Consider the following 15139-nt stretch of genomic DNA (forward strand, 5'->3'; position numbering starts at 1 on the left):
TCACCAAGATGGCACACTTCATTCCTCTCACCGGTCTTCCATCTGCTTCCAAGTTGGCTCAAGTATTTATACAAGAGATCTTCCGACTCCACGGTCTTCCTGAAGAAATTATCTCAGATCGAGGAGTTCAATTCACAGCCAAATTCTGGCGAAGTTTATGTCAAGTCCTCCAAGTCAAGCTAAAGTTTTCCACGGCTTACCATCCTCAGACCAATGGTCAAATCGAGAGGGTGAATCAGGACTTGGAGGCCTTCCTCCGCATCTATGTGTCCTCCTCTCAAGATGACTGGGTTCAATTACTTCCCTGGGCCGAGTTCTGTCATAACAACCAGTATCATTCTTCATCTGCTTCAACACCATTTTTCACTAACTTTGGATTCCACCCTAAAGTCCCTGAGTTCCAACCGCTTCCAGCAACTTCTGTTCCTGCAGTGGATATCACCTTGCATCAGTTTGCCAATATCTGGAAGAGCGTACGATCAGCTCTGCTCAAGGCATCGTTCAGGTACAAGAAGTTTGCGGATAAGAAGCGTCGAGCAGTTCCTGCTCTCAAGGTGGGTGATCGGGTATGGTTATCCACGAAGAATTTGAGGTTAAGAGTTCCCAGTATGAAGTTTGCACCTCGCTATATCGGTCCTTTCAAGATTGAACAAGTCATCAATCCTGTTGCTTACAGACTCCAGTTGCCTCCCTTCTTAAAAATACCCAGGACATTCCATGTTTAGAAGAGAAAGACAGAATTATTAATGACAGAGTTGTCAAATATGAACGTAGTATTATGGAAACTAAGCAGAAGAAGTTTAAGAGGGATCTATTAGATTATGAGAATGATAGAGTAAGAACATTCAGGGATAAAGGGAGACTGACCAATAGGGAAATTGAGGCTAAACAAGAGGTACGGGAATATACAGGGAGGAGAGATTGGGATAGAGACAACGGACGGGGCAATTGGGGTCATTACAATCATCACCCTAACAGACGACCACTAGATCGGCAGGGATGGGGGGAGAATAGGTGGGCTAGAGAAAAGAAGACCCACCTTCAGCCTAAGAAATCCTACCCCACTGGGAATGAGGGCAGGGAAAGTCCTAGAAATAGAGAGGATAACTTTTCAAGGGAATGTTTTTTGGGGGCACGCCCCAAGACCAAGTTTTGGGATGCAGCGAAGAACAATACTTGGGGGACTCCAAAAAGGAGACGCGATTCAAATCAAGAGGAAGAAGAGGAGGTAGAAACAGGAAAAGAAAGGAAAACTCTAAGAAGGGTGTAGAGCCAACTCAAGAAACTCATAATAAAAGACAGAGTGTGTTCAATCTCTCCTCTAGAGATTTAAATAGTTCAGAAATCATGCTATTGGAAAGAGGTCTCAAATTTGCTCCTACGAACGGACCAAACATGTTTGATCTTTTCGTGGAGCTTAATCGATATGTCCGCATTATGTGCAGGAAAAAATATTTTGCAAACAAAAAACTATCAAAAGAAACTGACACCTCTATTCCAATAGTATTAGATAGTAATGATGACATTATACTGTCTTCACTGGAAGAGTTGTGGGAACAAAATCATACAGAGGAAGACTGTAAGCCATATAAGATATATGATTATAGTAAGGAACCCACGAGGTTCAAGAAAAAGTCTGATTTTTTTTCCCATACATGCTAAAAGCAGTTCGATAGAATCATTTTATAAAATAACACTTGAAGATTTCAAGGAACTGGTAGGACATAAACAGGGAAACACAAAAATACCATCTAATCTGTCTAGAGAAGAAGGGCACTTAGGAATCTCACACAGGATAGATCTCTTGTTTTTAAGGAAGCGGACAAGGGGGGGGCCTTGTGGTCATGAACAAAACTGATTATATCAGTGAGGCTAACCGACAATTAAGTGATAGAAACTTTTATCATATTTTGGAGAAGAATCCTACTGAGGCCTTCCTCAAGGATTTCAAGATTCTGCTAGACTCAGCCCTCTCCTCGGGGGTCATATCCAGGGAGGAATATGGCTTCCTATTATCTCCCTTTCCTGTTTCTCCGACTTTCTACTTCCTCCCCAAAATTCACAAGTCCCTCACATCACCTCCTTGGAGACCTATCATCTCGGGTGTAGGTTCTATCACCTCTAATCTCTCTTCTTATGTGGATTTTTTTCTTCAGCCACGAGTTTCGGCACTGAGGTCCCACATTAGGGACACCACTGATTTTCTGAACAAAATTAATCACATACAATGGAAAGATACTTATCATTTTCTTACACTTGATGTAAAAGCACTATATACACACATTCCGCATTCGGCAGGACTTGATGTCATCTGCAGAAAATTGTCTCAGGATGGGGACCTCGGTGCTGAACATCAAAACTTTTTGCTTCAGTCCATTTCCTTCATACTTTCGCACAATTATTTTTTGTTTTTATCCACTTATTATTTACAGGTGATGGGCACGGCCATGGGGACCAGGTTCGCCCCCAGTTATGGCAATCTCTACATGGGTGACCTTGAAGATTCACTTGTGTGGGGAAGTGACTGGGGGAGGAACCTGATCTTCTATGGCCGTTACATCGATGATCTCTTTATTATTTGGGAAGGGGATCTATCTAGTATCACTTCTTTTGTTTCACATTTGAATAACAACACATATAATTTATCCTTCACCTTCGAGCATAGTAGGGAGAGTATAAACTTCCTGGATGTGGCCCTTGAGATTGTTGATAATCATATTGTTACATCAAATCATACTAAGTCAGTTAGCACTTTCTCATATTTACATTATGAGAGCGCTCATTTTGCCCCTTGGAAACAACATTCCCAAGGGGCAGATGATGCGGCTCAGACGTAACTGCTCCAATATTGACACTTTTTCAAGGCAGGCTAAGGAACTTATGGATTCTCTGAGACATAGAAAATACCCTGAAAAACTTTTACAACAAGCTTTCAGTGAAGTTTATCATATGGACAGGAATAAACTTCTTATTTCTAAAATCAAAGATAGAACTATTGGGGATGAAAATCAAGACAGAAATCAAACAAGTATGAAAGATGATAGACAATTAGCCTTTGTTTGCAAATACAACAACTCAGCTCAAGAGATTCGATCTATTATTTTTAAAAATTATAGAGTCCTAAGACAGGACCGTACTCTCAGTCAAATCCTTCCCACCAAACCTTCAGTGGTCTTCAAAAAGAACCGTTCGCTGAAGACCATATTAGCCCCCTCCTTCCTAGATCCTGTTGGGCAAAAGAAAGATACTCCGACAGGTTGTCTGTGGTTGTCAACTAAACCGAATGGGTGTTTCAGATGTGGGAAAAATAGATGTACCACATGTATGCATATGTCTAAAAAGATATGCTCCGTGAACATACCAGGGAATAATGAACATTATAAATTGAAAACATTCATGAACTGCGATACGAACTATGTAATATATCTCCTAACCTGCGGGTGCGGGCTCAATTATGTGGGGAGAACTACAAGACCCATACACACAAGATTTATGGAGCACCGCAGAAACATCATTAGGAGATATGAAAAACATAGTGTGTGAAGACACTTTTCGCAGGAACATATGGGTGATCCGAAAAGCCTGTCCCTGATCTGTTTGGAACATGTTCAGCCCACACCGAGGGGGGGTGATAGGTTTACTAGACTATGCAGTAGGGAGGTATACTGGATTCTAAAGTTTGGCTCCTTACATCCAGATGGGCTTAATGAGACAATTGAGTTAAATACCATCCGCTAACATTGATCCGGGCCCCCATATGTGAAATCTGATTGTTATTTAATTATCCTTTCTTTATCCTCTTATCTGCTTTCCTGTTCCTTTCTTCCTCTAACGGTCATAACTCCCTTTAACAAGGTGTATACATAGAAGCCCAATAGAAATAGATATAATAATGTGTTCTATGTGTGGGTCACTTTGGAAATATAATTATGGTTGGGAATGGGAAATTTTCCTCCAATACAGTAATAGTAATATCTTAGTATGATAACAACAGTGATATATGCTCAGATATTAGAAATCTTATGTATTCCTCCAATTTTGGTCTCCTTGAAATATCTGGATAAATATGGTAAAATATGGTTGGATATTTTATCTGCCTATCTGTTTTTTCGTATTGTCTCACTCTAAATTATAATATCTTGTGATTCAGTTTATTCTATTTTCCTTTTTTGTGTTCCTTCATTTATTATATTTTTACTAGCATGTAGCAGCATCTTAATTGTCCATGCAATCCTGGCATCCATATAATGCTAAAAAGTACTGCTCTCTAATGATATGAGTGTGGGATGTAATTCCTTATACATGCGTCCCACTGAGCGAGGTGACTTGTTCCGGGTCTGTGAACCGCAGGATGCAATGGCGGGGTCACGTGATCGGAGACAATCACGTGGTCCCGGGCGGAAACACACTGCACAAGTAGGGATGCAGAACGAGACGGTCTCGCGTTCAGTGAGACACATGACGCGTCGGCAAGACCACGTGATCGGAGCGGGTCACGTGGTCCGGCGTGCAATTATATTAGAAACTATTCTAACACTGATATTATTGGACACGCAGTGTCATGTGATCGGGGGTGATCACATGACACAAATTATGTAATATGAATATAAACTTTTAAGCTATTTGGGGAACTCGTTTTTGTAAATAATGAATTCTATCAATATTGGTTCAATATAGATTGCCTTCTGCTATGGCTAAACACTAGGTTTGTGCAATGAATTTTAATGTGTTAGCAGGGCTAACAGGTGTTCTCAATTAATTTCTAATGAGTAATGGTATATATAGTCTACAAATTGGACACTGGAATCATGCTCCTGAGGAAGCTGGCACCCACTAGACCAGCGAAACGCGTTGAGATTTCCGTGTAGGACCACAGGTACCAGCACCCTATCCACTTCCTGGCGCTATCTGGACTTATCAGCATCCACTGGATCAAATTCCGACACAAGTTTTCCAACAGACCCGGACTTATCCCCAATTGCCATCTGGACTCCATTTGCTTGGGATTCCTAGGGGACCTTATCCGGAAGCAAGTCTGGTAAAAAGTTTCATACAAAACAACTTGTGGGCAAATGTGTATTAGTGTCCTAGCCAGGAACTGTGGACATTTGAATTGAAAGGGTTAATACTCTGTGATCTCCTACAGCGTCCATTTCATTTATGTGATTCACTTCATTCATTTTTTAATGTAGTTGTTTTATCTTTGAGAGACAAGCTGAATCTCTTAATTGAATTATTAAAAATATATTTTATATTATATATATATATATATTTTGTTATTGAATTCCAGCCGGAGCCAGTACATTTTCTTGTGAAACAGGCTGGCTATGGCTTCTGTACTATAGTCGCAGGTAACCAGCGGTAGCTTTAATGAGTGGCAGGTAAGCAGGAAACAGGTGAACAGTGAGACAGGCTGGCTATGGCTTCTTTACTATAGTCACAGGTAACCAGCGGTAGCTTTAATAAGTGGCAGGTAAGCAGGAAAACAGGTGCACAGAGAAACAGGCTGGCTATGGCTTCTCAACTATAGTCACAGGTAACCAGCGGTAGCTTTAATGCGTGGCAGGTAAGCAGGAAACAGGTGCACAGTGAGACAGGCTGGCTATGGCTTCTCAACTATAGTCACAGGTAACCAGCGGTAGCTTTAATGCGTGGCAGGTAAGCTGGAAAACAGGTGCACAGTGAAACAGGCTGGCTATGGCTTCTCAACTATAGTCACAGGTAACCAGCGGTAGCTTTAGTGCGTGGCAGGTAAGCAGGAAACAGGTGCACAGTGAGACAGGCTGGCTATGGCTTCTTTACTATAGTCACAGGTAACCAGCGGTACTGTAGCTTTAATAAGTGGCAGGTAAGCAGGAAAAACAGGTGCATTCACACTGACTTTAACACCGCTGGGCGGGGCTTGCATAAGAGAACTATAAATGCCAGCTTATCTCACTAGCAGAAAAGTACATTCACATTGACTTCAACACTGCTGGGCGGAGCTTGCATGAGAGAACTATAAGTGCCAGCATATCTCAATAGCAGAAAAGCACATTCACATTGACTTCAACACTGCTGGGCAGAGCTTTCATGAGAGAACTATAAGTGCCAGCATATCTCAATAGCAGAAAAGAACATTCACATCGACTTTAACACTGCTGGGCAGAACTTGCATGAGAGAACTATAAGTGCCAACGTATCTCAATAGCAGAAAAGTACATTCACATTGACTTTAACACTGCTGGCCAGAGCTTGCATGAGAGAACTATAAGTGCCAGCATATCTCAATAGCAGAAAAGTACATTCACATTGACTTTAACACTGCGGGCGGAGCTTGCATGAGAGAACTATAAGTGCCAGCATATCTCAATAGCAGAAAAGTACATTCACATTGACTTTAAACTCTCCTCTCTTCGCTTAATAATAAGATAGAGGGTACCGACTACCCAGGGAAGTCTACGCCTAAACTATGTGTGGGGTACTCGAGATGAAGGGGAGCCCACCCCCCTATCAATATAATCTGCGGGGCACTGCTGAAGGGAAACCACTTATGCCGGGGCACAATAAAGGGGAGCCTACCCCTTCTTTTAAATATGCCCCAAGTGCAGAGTATTGCAGCTTATGGAATATCGAGGGGCGACACAACTATGGGGAAGCCTACCCCCCTTATTAAATATATATATATGTCCCCAATATGCAGAGTTGTGGCAGCGGAGGGCACTGACAGGGCAGAGTTAGGCATCGGAAGGGATACTGATCTCACCACACGCTGCAGCGCTTCTGCCACCTCCGATTGCCTCGGTCTTTGGCGCCACCCGGGATGCAGAGCACCGCACCGGGGATGCACCCTTGAAGCAGCCGCTAACACAGGATTCCTCTTACGCTCCGATCTTCAGCCGCAGACTCCGGTCCTCTCCCCAAGGTCCTCGATAGGGTCCTCTTCTTGGGGTCGTCCTGCGCAGTGCCCGTTCTTCCGTCCTCGATGCTCTGCGGTACGGCCTCCTGGGTCCCGGCTGGCTGGCGGCGACTAACAGCTTCCGTCCTCGTGGATGTCCCTCTGTACGGCTCCTGGCTCCTCACTTTCCTCGTCAGGCGGTGACACGGCCGGCTTCATCCAACAGAGGTCCTGGGCAGGCACCAGAGGTCGCTCTCTCGTCGCGTTCCTCTCCCGGCGGCTCCAGTTCCCGGTCCGGCATTCAGGTAAGCTGTGCTCTTCTTCTTCCCAGGGCAGCTTCTCCTTCATCCCGCAGGGCAGCGCACTCAGCTCCGGCAGGACTCTCTTCCCCTTCTCCCGGTGACAGACCGACCACGCTCCCGCCCTGAGGGGCCCTAGATAAAGGACTTTAGGTCCCAGCGCCACCCCCAGTCCTTCAGGTTGACTGGCTCCCGGAACCCAGCAACAGCCCGCCCTGGGGATCTTCTACCCTGCAACCCCAGGGGGCCAATCAGTGTGGGGCCAGTCTTCCCGGGGAATTCAGTTACTGAGCGGAGGGGCTAAAAATAGAATGCAGTGGCGCCAAACTTCTCCTTAAGCAAAGCTGCCAGAGTTTCTAATGCACAGCCCATGTTATTCTATGGGCCCTGTCCTTTTCACCTGATAAGGGACTTATTCTAAAAAAAAAAAAAATCCTTGTATAAACATATATATATATATATATATATATATAAAAAAAAACTACCTACAGTTATGGGGTATTACATTCGCTCCCCCCTAGAAATATACGTGTCCTCACGTATACTTATACAAACTCTCCAAATTCCAGATAACCAATACATTTACACTTTGGATTAACATGACTATTGGTTAATATAACTCTGTTCTTTCCATTTCTAAATTCAGCCAATCTCAATCCCTATACCGTAGGGGGGGGAATTCCTCTAGTGCTTCTTGAAGAACGGCTAAGCTCTACATTCTCATTTCCATGTTCAAGATTTATTGCATCGTCTACAGACTCATTCCCTAGTGTGGGACACCCAACTGCCATAGGGAACCCATTAAATCAAAGCATTTCCAACAGATTGCTATATTGCTGGTCTGCAGGGAGACTTAACCTCTCTGTCACGGGAGCAGCAGAGCCCAGGACATCCACAATGGGGGTGGTGCAAAGACGCAGATGATTTCTATGAACTATCTTTTGCTGATCTCCATCTGTAATCACATAGGTTGGTAATTCAGGGTTTGGTCTTTTGGCGATCTGGTAGGGAACCTCCTCCCACCATGAGTCAAACTTACTGCGGCGGGCATTCTTCCTAAGAGACACCCTATCGCCTACCTGTAATGGTTCGGCAAATGCTCGCTTGTTGTAGCAGCTTTCCTGTTTATAGCGAACGTCCTCCATTTGCCGTTTAACGTTTTGGCTTCTTTGATTCGCTCTTGGTGTTCTTTTACCAAATTTTCCCTAGGCTGGTAGGCGTTGTCAGTCACTATGCGTATGTCCAACTGTATATCGGCAGGAAGCCTCCCTTGATGTCCAAACATTAAATAATAAGGGGTATACCCAGTGGAACAGTGTTCAGTGTTATTGTACAGAAACGTCAGTTCTGGTAACAGGCTAGGCCAATCTAATCTCCGCGGCAACGGAATAGCTCGTAGCATATTTATCAGGGTCTGGTTTATCCTTTCACATAGACCATTGCACTGGGGATGGTATGCCGTTGTCCTCATTTTATGACACTGGTAGAGCCCGCACAATTCCACAAATAGATGAGATTCGAACGCTGTCCCTTGATCCGTTAAAATTTGTTCTGGGTATCCGTATGGTTGAACAAAGTGTTTCCAGAAGGTGACAGCTGTTGTCTTTGCTGACAAGTCCTTCACTGAGACTGCAACAACAAATTTTGAGTAATGGTCTATGATTGTCAGGGCATACTGATCCACTGCGACTAGCTTCCAACTTGACATGATCCAGCGCCACCAGCTCCAAAGGCCGGGAACTCACGATGGGATGAAGAGCAGCTCTCTGTTTTTGGTCAGGAATCTTCTTCAGGTTACAGTATTGACATGACTGGCACCATTTTTCCAGATCCTCCCGCAGACCTATCCAGTAAAAGCGAGCTCTTATGGTGTTTTCTGTTTTCTGACACCCAAAATGTCCTGATTCATCATGATATTTCCTCAGGATATGAGGTGCATGGGTTCGTGGAATCACAATTTGCAGGGTAGAGTGATGAGTCTTTGGGTGGGTAGAATGACGCCGAAGGAGTCCTCCCTGAATTTGAAATTTTCTTCTCTGTCTCCAAAGTTTCACCAATTCTGGGTCAGCCCCCTGTCACCGGTCTCTACTAAGTCCTTCTTCGGAGTTAAGTAACTGTATTAATTCTTGAATGATAGGACTTTCTTCTTGGATCACTCGCCATTTTCAGCCTTCCAAGTGCCGTTCTGGTTGTCTACCTCCTATATCATGTGCAGAATCCCTAGGCATCACAATTAGTTGTTGTTGGCTATCCCTTCCGAGGATAGGGGGTAACTCAACTTCTTCCCAGATATCTTCTTCTTTATTCTCCAGCTACAACGGTAGCCGACACAAAGCGTCAGCATTATCATGCTGCCTCCCCTTGCGATATTTAATCAAAAAGTTGAAATTTGCTAACCTCGAACACCACCTTTGTTCTAGGTCTCCCAACCATGCTGTCTGTAAGTGAGCAAGAGGGTTGTTATCTGTGAAGACTGTAAATTTGGAGGCTGCCAGATAATTTTTTAATTTTGCAACGGCAAGAAGCTCTAACTTGAAAGCACTGTAATTACTATCGTTACGCTCTGTTTTGGTCAGTCCCCGGCTAGCGTACGCAATTACCCTTTCCTGGTTTCCCTGAACTTGAGACAGGACTGCTCCCAGCCCCTGAAAGCTGGCATCAGTGTATAGGTGTAGGGGTGCTCATAAATTGGGAAGGCCAAAAGTGGAGCACTCGTCAGGGCCGATTTTAATGCTTCGAACGATTGCTGCTGCCTTTCAGTCCAAGGGATTGGTCCTTTCGGGGCTGAACGTGCTTTTGATACCCAACAAAGAAGGCTAAAGAGGGGTGAGCCGATTTTGGAGAAGTCCTGGATGAACCTGCGATAATATCCTGCAAATCCTAGGAACGCCCGGACATCTTTCAGAGTTTTGGGAACCGGCCACTCTTGCACTGCCCGAATCTTATCCGGATCGGGGGAAATACCTTCAGGACTAATGATATGCCCAAGGTACTGTACGGATGTCTTCAAAAGATGACATTTAGATGGTTTCACCTTTAATCCGTACTTCGCCAGTTGTTGGAAAACTTCATGGAGATGTCTTAGATGTTCCTCATATGAGCGAGAGAAGATGATGATGTCGTCTAGGTAAAGTAGGGCCATGTCAAAATTCGTATATCCCAAGCAATGTTCCATGACTTTGAAAAGTTCCTGGTGCATTGCACAGTCCAAACGTCATCCTTACAAATTCATACTGACCCATAGGAGTGATGAAGGCGGTCTTTTCCTGATCCTCAGAGGCCACCGGTACCTGCCAGTATCCGCTAGTAAGATCCAAGGTTGAAAATTATTTTGCCGAATTAAGTGCAGTCAATGTCTCCTCAATTCTGGGCAGTGGATAAGCTTCTTTATGAGTTATGTTATTCAACCTGCGATAATCCACACAGAACCGTAGGGAACCATCTTTTTTTCGTACCAGTACCATTGGGGCTGCCCACAGACTATGACTCTCTTTAATAACTCCAGACTTTTTCATGTCTTCCAACATTTTCTTGACGGGCTGATACATTGCTGGGGCCAGTGGCCGGTGTCGTTCTCTAATTGGCAGATTATTCCCGGTAGGAAACCGATGCTGTATGGTTGTTACACAGCCAAAGTCCTCGGGAGTTTGACTGAAAGTTGCCTGATTCTCTCGGACTACCTCTAAGATCCTGATTCTCTGTTCCTCAGGAGTGTCTGGTGTGCCTATCTCGATATCTTTCCACCATGGCGAGTCATCTTTGTCTTGTATATCCTCCACTAGCTGCGAGCTCAATTGCGTATCTGTACCAGGCACGGGATAGATGTTCTGAAAAATCACATTGGTTAATGTAGCAACAGCCTGATTCCGGTAAAGGTAGATCGGGTGGTCAAACGGGTTGAGGAACCGAATGGGCAACTTCCCTTGTTTAACGTGCACTAGGCCCTTAGCTACCAGGGCCTGTAAGGAGGTTTTCTGTTATCAGGTTCGACTAAGGCTTCGTAATCTCATCCGCCAGGACCGATTTTGCTTTTACACCACAATATGGTCTCAGAGTTGGGTTCCAACATGACAGCATGGTGTTCGGCAATTCTTACTTTCCCCACATGTCCGCTAGCACCGGTGAAGTTCTGTTGTGTTCGTAATGTTTTCAGCACTTTTTCTAAACTTCTTTTGTCCTGTGCTGAGCATACCTCTGCTTCTTTCTGTAGCGCGTTTACTAATTAATTGGGGCAGTGTTGCAACACATTCATTCCCAGTATCACTGCTGGCACCCCCTTTTCATCTACGTTGGTGATGATGCATCCTTGCTGACGTAGACAGGTGTCACCTATTCAAATGTCACATTCCCAGTAACCACGACAAGGAATCAGCTGACCATCACTGGCCAACAAATTTAACCAGTTTAGAGGTGGTGGGATGAGATCCACATCTTGCCAATGTTCTAGATACTTATTCCATTGAATGGTTGTTACTTGTGATCCAGTATCCAACAAGGCCGAAATCTCTATTCCATTAATACTTATCCCTGGAGCATTGTTCTACGTACTTCATCCGGTTCATTTCTCTTCTGGGACCTAATTGTTGGAAGTCTCCCGACGGTCGGACCGCTGCCCCGGGACTTCAGAGTTTAAAGCCTCTGATCGACATTGTCGCTCTATATGTCCACTCTGTTGACACCTACGACAAATGGGTCGCCCCTGTTGATCGAATTGATCCGTAGGGCGTCTTCCAATTTTAGTTGAAAATCTCCAATTATCCCCGAAGGACTTTTGAGCAGGTCTCCAATTTCCTTGTCGTCCGTTCTCCAATTTCCCCAAGTTTTCTTGTGATTAGATCTTTCCATGCTTTAACTTCTCGAGCTAATTTAGCAACTTGTTTGCTTAGTGCGTCAATGGTACTACTTGCAGCTGAATGTTCATGTTGCACGGTAGAAGTTACGTGTGGGCTGGGTGAGCATTCATGTTTGTCAGCGCTGGTTCCCAAGATTTTTATAGCAGTTTCCTTAAAATCTAAAATGTTTGCATCTGGTGCTTGATTCTGCAACAATTTGAGCTGGGACTTGGCACTTTCCTCTCTTATCCCCTCAATAAACTGATCGATCAGGGTTTTGTCCACGTCCCTGACTTCTTCTGCATCCATCTGTTGGATGACTTTAAATGCTTCCTGCAGACTAAGAGCAAAATCGCGTACCGATTCCCCATGTTGCTGTGTCCTAGCGTAGAACTGTGTCTTTAATTCAGAGAGGGTTTTAATTTTGAATATCCGTGCCAACCTCTCATAAACTTGATCCACCGTTTTTTTTCTCCCGGTCAGGCCATGAGATAACCTCTCTTAGAGGGGACTAAATTTTGCTTTAAAGTCTTTGAAATTGTTAGTCCCTCTGTTTTCCACTTCTCCAGAGTAGCTCGGAAGCCAGGGTGCACCGAAATAGTAAGGCATGGTTTTGGGGTCAAAACGTTCGCCCCTTCCTGGGCGCTGCTGGTGCTTGATGCCGATAATTCTTTATCCATTGTGTCTGTGAGAACTGCCTTGCCCGAAGTCTCTGATCCTGTTCGTGACGCCAGAAAAGTCTTTATGTAACCCCCTTGTCTGCGGGTGTGCTAAACGATCTTGATCCCCAGCTGACAGTACTCCGTTACCTTGTTGCTACCAGCACCTCGTGACAGAGAGGCAAGCGTTAAACAGTTCCCTGGCTATGCAGACACAGACTGACATGTAACGTGTACAACACAATTTTATTTACATGGCAAAATGAACAAGATTTTAAATAAACAGTTCGGTACACTCAGTGTGAACACTTCTGAAGAGTATGATACAGAGACAGGTAAAAAAACATTAAAGGGGAAAGCCGACTGGCATTGGCTTCAATACTAAAGTCTCAGATGCCCTGCTTCAGCAACACAAGTTACAGGTAAGCAGGAAACAGGTGCAACGTTGGAGCAGGCTGGTTATGGCTTCTAAACTAAAGTCTCAGGTGACTAGCGTCAGTGATACCAGTGGCAGGTAAGCAGGAAAACAGGTGCACAGTTGAAACAGGCTGGCTATGGCTTCATAACTATTGTCACAGGTAACCAGCGGTAGCTTTAGCGGCAGGTAAGCAGGAAAACAGGTGCACAGTGAAACAGACTGGCTATGGCTTCCATACTATAGTCGCAGGTAACCAGCGGTAGCTTTAATAAGTGGCAGGTAAGCAGGGAAAACAGGTGTACAGTTAAACAGGCTGGCTATGGCTTCTTTACTATTGTCACAGGTAACCAGCGGTAGCTTTAATAAGTGGCAGGTAAGCAGGAAAACAGGTGCACAGTGAAACAGGCTGGCTATGGCTTCTGTACTATAGTCGCAGGTAACCAGCAGGTAATCAGGAAAACAGATGCACAGTGAAACAGGCTGGCTATGGCTTCTCAACTATAGTCACAGGTAACCAGCGGTAGCTTTAATAAATGGCAGGTAAGCAGGAAAACAGGTGTACAGTTAAACAGGCTGGCTATGGCTTCTTTACTATTGTCACAGGTAACCAGCGGTAGCTTTAATAAGTGGCAGGTAAGCAGGAAAACAGGTGCACAGTGAAACAGGCTGGCTATGGCTTCTGTACTATAGTCGCAGGTAACCAGCAGGTAATCAGGAAAACAGATGCACAGTGAAACAGGCTGGCTATGGCTTCTCAACTATAGTCACAGGTAACCAGCGGTAGCTTTAATAAGTGGCAGGTAAGCAGGAAACAGATGCACAGTGAAACAGGCTGGCTATGGCTTCTCAACTATAGTCACAGGTAACCAGCGGTAGCTTTAATAAGTGGCAGGTAAGCAGGAAAACAGGTGCACAGTGAAACAGGCTGGCTAAGGCTTCTCAACTATAGTCACAGGTATACATACATTTTTTTAATTTTTTTTTAATTTGTGTAATCCCGCACCAGTTTTTTAAGTATAATTTTTTTGTGTATACAGTTCAAATGTATTGTGGTAACTTCTGCGTTACTGCAAATATCTTGGGTTTTCTCGACCCTATATAATTCTGTACGCAGGTGCCCTCCAAATGCTTTTGAGTCCTAGACTCACATATAGCTACCAAAGAAATAAGAAGAAAGAAGCATTTTCTTGGACGCACTCAACCACTATTTGTTTACTTAAAATGTCTATTCTTTATTGGATATGCATTAAAATTTTTAAGGAATTGGTGAAATATTAAAATATAGTGTGAATAAGAAAAACAGAATGTGATAATAAAAACTACTAGTTTCCGAATGGTGATCCCTCAAAGTGTTAATTCAATAAAGGCTATATTGCCTGTAACACAGTATCCGTGTCTTTTATTGATATTGTCCTGTAAGTTGCTTTTTAATGGGTACAACAGGCTAGCAGTATTATTGCTTATCTTTTGCAATACTTTCAAATATGCATTGTAGCTACTTTGCTGTTCTTATAAATTGTAGCTTTTAATTGTTGTTGGCTTAATTCCTAGGATATGTCACTGCTAGTCTTTCATATAGGGGAAATGATTCCTCCACTGATTATCCTTGATTAACGCAACACTTGCAGATTTGTTCTTATATGTTATAGCTACTTAATATTGGTTTGATTTTAATGTGTATTGCCCGATTATCTGTGATTAACACACCATCCTTTCTACATTACCCAAGGGATATCTTTCCCACCATATCTAGTGTGTTGTCTTTTAAGCTATAATCAGTCTGTTTACCTGTATATATATTATCACAATTCCATCCCATGGGATGGAATTGTGATAATATATATACAGGCTAACAGACTGATTATAGCTTAAAAGATAACACACTAGATATGGTGGGAAAGATATCCCTTGGGTAATGTAGAAACTCTGGGCCAGATGTATCATCGCTTGGAAAGTGATAAACTGGAGAGTGAAAAAGTACCAGCCAATCAGCTCCTAACTGACATTTTTCAAACAGGGCCTGTGACATGGCAGTTAGGACCTGATTGGCTGGT

At 43.8% G+C, this 15139-nt stretch overlaps 1 protein-coding gene across 1 annotated transcript in view; it reads left to right on the plus strand.

Moving 5' to 3' along the window:
- Positions 1-15139, plus strand: part of PDE4DIP (phosphodiesterase 4D interacting protein) — a 1081329-nt gene that overhangs the window by 88575 nt on the left and 977615 nt on the right. The gene's annotated exons all lie outside the window — the stretch shown is intronic.

This window comes from Pseudophryne corroboree, chromosome 9, assembly GCF_028390025.1.
Source record: "Pseudophryne corroboree isolate aPseCor3 chromosome 9, aPseCor3.hap2, whole genome shotgun sequence".
Lineage (NCBI taxonomy): Eukaryota > Metazoa > Chordata > Amphibia > Anura > Myobatrachidae > Pseudophryne > Pseudophryne corroboree.